This window comes from Vicugna pacos, chromosome 1 (genome assembly GCF_048564905.1).
Source record: "Vicugna pacos chromosome 1, VicPac4, whole genome shotgun sequence".
Lineage (NCBI taxonomy): Eukaryota > Metazoa > Chordata > Mammalia > Artiodactyla > Camelidae > Vicugna > Vicugna pacos.
In genome coordinates this window covers 10,417,732-10,423,405 of record NC_132987.1, presented here as the reverse complement: position 1 = coordinate 10,423,405, position 5,674 = coordinate 10,417,732, and positions in this window count along the sequence as shown.

Below are 5,674 nucleotides of genomic sequence, written 5' to 3'. Positions count from 1 at the left end.
TCGTTGCCAGTATTCTTTTGGAAACTTTCTGGATTTTTTTTTCCAAATATTTTCAATCTGAGGTTGGTTGAACCCATAGATGTGGAACCTGCAGGTACAGAGGGCTAACTGTATGCCCATGGGACTTGCTTCCAACAACCTTCTGAGCAAAAGCTCTAAAAGCATGCTGTACCATGCCCTCTTTGCATCTGGCAATGTTCCAGGGAGTGACTATTCCAATAGCTTGCATCCTGGAGTGAGGACCATGACCAATCCTCAAGGAACATGTAGTACAGAATTCCAGCCCACAGTGGGTTGAACCCACAGATGTGGAACCTGTGGATACAGAGGGCCAACTGTGTATGACACTGGAAAAGGCAAAACTATGGAGACAGTTAAAAAATGTCATTGGTTTCCAGAGGTTAGTGGGGAGAGAGGGATGAAAAGGCAGAGCAGAGCACAGAGGACTTATAGGGCAGTGGAACTGTTCTGCATGATACTACAGTGGGGGATAAATGTCAAATGTACAACACCCAGAGTGAACTCTAATATATGCTGTGGTCTTTGGATGATGATAATGTGTCAACATAGGTTCATCAGTGGTAACAAATGTACCACTGTGGTGTGGGACGTTGACGGTGTCGGAGGCTGTATGTGTTTGGGGGGACAGGATGTATGTGGGAACTCTATACTTTTCCATTCAATTTTGCTGTGAACCTAAAACTGCTCTAAAAGGTAAAGTCTATTTTAAAAAGAGAGAGAAAGAAGATACTAACATTTACATTTGAAAAGGAGAAGAGTGGAAGTAAAAATAAGCCATTGCCAAGGAAGCTGGCCCCTCTCTCGCAAGATAATGCCTGTGAAATAAAATCTGTCTATGAGCCTCACATCTTTTGAAGGTTGCCTCCATCCCTTGAGGCTTTGTGGGTAGCTGTCAAAGCAATAGCCCATGTCAGTCACCAGCCACACCATTGGCCACTGGACTCGTAAGTGCCAGCGGAGGATGCTGAGTGGCATCCGGGTTGGACGGTCCCCAGAGTGCTGTAGCTGCGGTAGAAATTGCCTTTTGCTGCCGACATTCTAAGGAGCCTCTGTTATGAACCCCATGGAGCCTAAGGGTCAGTCCGTAAGAAATTCTCTAACTCTTCAGAGTTAGAGAGTGGCTGTCTCTTCAAAAGTCATTTGTTAAAAAAATGCAAATTTCCTGGGAAAGCTACCTCATCAACCCTTATACCCCAGTGATAGACACCAGCGCCCTGGGAAACCGAACACAGGACCGGTCAACCTGGCTGCGGATAAAAGAGAGGAGAGCCTAAACATAAGGGTGCTCTCATTCCAAACTCAAGTGAAATAGGGACACTTCAGTATTTGGACATGGGTGAAGGAGAGGCATTGGGAGAAAGAGAAAAGAAAAAATAAAAGCTTCCGTAAAGCTAAGGCCAATTAAAAATGTTTAAGGTTATTCCTCATTTTAAACTATTCTAATGAATCCAGCTAGTTCCCCAAACCACATTCCCTTCCCTTTTCAATTTCACCTCCACTGTGCCCTGGAGCAGCTGTTCTCAAATATTTTGATCTGAGAACCCCTTTACACTCTTGAAATTACTGAAGACCACAGAGTGCTTTTTTCCTGGGCTATAGTTATTGATATCTATCTATTAGAAATGAAAACAGGGATGTGTCTAAAACACAAGCATGCACAGCATATATGTGACAAAGCAGTGACATCATCACATGTCAACAAACAGCTTTGGCCGTTTCCTCTGCCGCAGCAATCTGCAACTGCTATTCAGCATCATGATATTTGTGATGTACCTTTTCCAGGCTCTTTTTTTTTTTTTTTTTTGGTCTCTACTGCCTTGGTCATAGTACTAGCTTCTATCTCATTGCCAATTGTGCTTTTATCGTAAACAAAATGTTTCTATACTTTTTTTTTAACTAGAAAAAGAACTTAATTACATTATAAGTAAATAATAAACATTTCAACCTAATTACCAGTTATATAGGTATCACTGTGTAAATCATGTCTTCTCATTTTATATCTTCATAAAATATACAAGTAAACATATTGCAATATTCTATCCGTGTGTAGGAAAAAAAAAATCGTTCAGACTGAGTAAATCCATTGACACCGTCACGATGAGTGATGTGTTTATGTGCAATCTGGAAACGAGGCACACCTCTAACACACGCACTGCAAGGCGGTAATAACATCTCATGAGATGCAATAAAATGGAATACAGTCTACTGAAACAGTCGTGCTGAACAGAAAAATATTTTACACTGTTCCATTTTTTAATTTCAATTAGTTAAAATTAAACAAAATGTAAAATTCAGTCCCTCTGCTGCACCAGCTATGTTTCAAGGGTCAAAAGCCACATGTAACTCATGGTAGTTATATTCACCGTTACAGATTCAGAGACTTTCTCACTTGTCCTGAGTCAGTGCGATAAATTATTATTGTATCCGTGATGTTTGAAGTTTAAGTTTTCAGATTTATTGGAATAAAGGTGTCTAATTCTCTTATTGTCTCTTCCCCTCTAACAGTTCTATAGTTTATCATTCTTAATTTTGTTCATTTGTGCTTTTTTTTTCATTAATCAGTCCTATTAGAGATGTATCTACTTTATTAGCTTTTTCAAAGACTCAATTTTTGGTTTTATTGATTCATTGTGCAGTGTTTGTCTTCAATTCTGATTTCTGCTCCTTTTTTGCATTTTTTAAAATGTATTGTTTATTTAGGGGGTGGTAATTAGGTATAAAATCAATCAGACTGATTTTAAGGGAGGCACTGAGGAATTGAACCCAGGACCTTGTGCATGCTTAGCTATACCCTCCCTACTCTGTTGTTTTTTTTTTTTTTCTGCTTTATTTCCCTGCTCTTTATCTTGATCTCTCTCCTTCTGTTCTGTTTTAATTTGATTTTTCTAACTTCTTAACTTGGACCTGTATCTCATTATGTTTGCTTCATTACATCAGAGTCTATTTTTTCTATTAGTAACTAAGGACACCTCAGGGATGTAGCTTCCACTCATCCTCTCCTCTTACAGGAGTATTCCAGTTACTACTGCAGTGGAACCAAACACCCCGGAACGTAGCAGTTTTAAATGGAGCAATTATTTTATTATCTCTGATGGTTTCTATGGCTCAGGCATTTGGCTGGGCATTTCTGGCTCAGTGTCTCTCATTAGTGGCAATCAGACAGTAAGCAGAGCCCAGATAGCAGGGGCTGGAGCGCGAAGGGCCAGCCCAGCCATTCTCTCTCTCCAGGTAGGTGCAAGGCTTCTGCACGTGGTGTCTCCATGTGGGCTCCCTTACAACACGATGCTCCCAGCGCAGCTCAGGGCTCCATTTTAAGTGTCCCAGCGAACAAGGCAAAAGTTGCATCACCTTTTCTGCCTGAGCTTCAGAAGTCAGGCAGCATCAGTTTTGCTGCATTATTGCTTACAAAGGAAGTAACAAGCACACAGAGATTTGAAGGTAGGGCACACAGACTTCATCTCTTCATAAGAGGAGCATCAAGGTCATATTGTGAAAAGAATGTAAGATGGAACACACTGTGCAGCTGTCACTGTTCAAACGGAACAATTCTAAAGAGTAGCATACACAGTTCACCTTGACTTGAGGACCACATTACAGTCTCAGCTTTAAGATGCTGTACTTCTCAAGGTGAACATTTTCATCCCCTCTCCTGATGGCATTTTCTAAGTGTTAGGATAAGGAGAATGGATGCTCCAGAGACAGGAATGAATCAGGTAACAAGTGGGCACAGAAAGGCTTCCACTCCAGATGATGCTTCCATTTTTGAGGTTATGCTGTGTGGAGCTGAAGGTCAGTAGAATGACACTTCAAATACAGACCCAGTCTGTCGCCTCTTCTGAGTCCTTTATCGTCCAACATCAATAATATCTGATGGCATTGGAATGGGACAGCTCCCTCAGAGAAGAATCTAGTAAGAAAACAGTTTTATGTCTACATGTAATGAGTGCAATCTATGCAACGTCACATAAAAATCCAAGCCCATCCACAGCAGAAACCATCTGGCCAAGATGCCTCATTGAATAGAGTGCAGATCTAATGCCATCTGGGTACCCTAGTGGAATTTTTTTCAAATGTTCCATTGATTTAATAACATACTAAACAAATATGAAAATAAAGAAAAAGTTGCAAGGCAGTTCAATACATAAAAATACAATAAGAAATGCCTGATTATCTTCAATATTCTCTATCATAGTTTGAAAAAACAAACCTACAATAATTTTTCTGGTAAGGAGGGGTGAAGAAAAAAGCATCAAGTACAAAAGCTAGCTCTAACAACGGGGCATGTTATCTCACTAAAGGAGCAATACATATTGCTGGTCCTCTCACAGATTTTCCCATCTAATTTTCCTGTCTTCTTTTGAAAACTCATCTAATTGAGAAATCCCTCCCAGCGGTGGAATCTGTCCTGGAGTGGCTCCATTAACTGACTGTCCTCCTAAGTTCTCTGCCCCAAATTCTCACCAACACTCACGGGCGACTTAGAGGCTCAGGTGTCTCTTTTTCCAGCAATCAATTCCTCCCCTCTCAGCCTCAGTTTATCAGCAACTCTCCTCAGCTGGTGGATTCTTCAGTGCTTCCTTCCCTCCCTAGGAAGGTAATCCGGACGAATTTTTATCAAAGCCCGGCCACTGGATCAGTAGCATCAGCCTGTTAGATGCTGTAAGAATTGCAATTTCTTGGGCACAACTGCAAACACAGTGAATCAGAAACTCTGCAGGGGATGCCAGCAATTTGTATTTTAACACCCCCTCCAGGTGATTCTGGTGCACTGGCTTAGAGACCAGTAGCATCTACCACCAGAGAACTGATCGGCTTAAGCAGTCACTGTATCACCTACATGACTAAGCACACAAGGCTTAGAGGCTGCCTCTTTCCAGGTTATCTGCATGGTGCCTCCAAGCAAGCAGGATTTCTGCCCTGTAATATGTATGGAATATGACAGGATAGAATTCTAAATGCAAGGAAGTCTTTGCTTTAAGGCATAACCCACAATGCCTGGGCTTCTGACTTCAGTTATTTCTCAAGGGGTGGGTGTATTTCTGCCCATAGACTATAGGAGAAACCTACTATTATCATTAAATCATTATGCTTGTCACCAGTGAAACTTTGCCAATTATCTATAAATTTACCTACTAACAATCTAAAAAATAAATATATTTCTAAGGCTTAGACCCTTCTCCTTTCTGGCTGTGTAAGAAATACAAAATGTTTCGATAGTAGTAAGAATAGGATGATGATTTAAATCTCGATCAATATCCAGGACCATCTCTGAGCTTCTAAATTCATATAAAAACTCATTTTTCCTCCTCATGATAGTTTCTATGAAAGAAAATTGGAGAGGAAATTCCTTACCACTTAACCTACAGACTGCATACTGATTATTTACATACCTGGTTTTCACTGTTTTATAGGCACTGCAGATAAACATGGGGAGGTCCAAGACTATCATCTGTAACTAACATACGGGGCTTGTGGACTAACGTTGATCTTTTCTGTATGGGAAGAGAGTCTTAGAATTTTAGCAAAGAGGCCAAATGTAATTTCTTCGGAGCAAGCTAAGAGGCACTTTGATCATCTACTACCTCCCTGTTCAAAGTGTGGTCCCAGACCAAAAGCATTGGCATCACCTGGGAGCCAGTAAGAAATGCAGCAT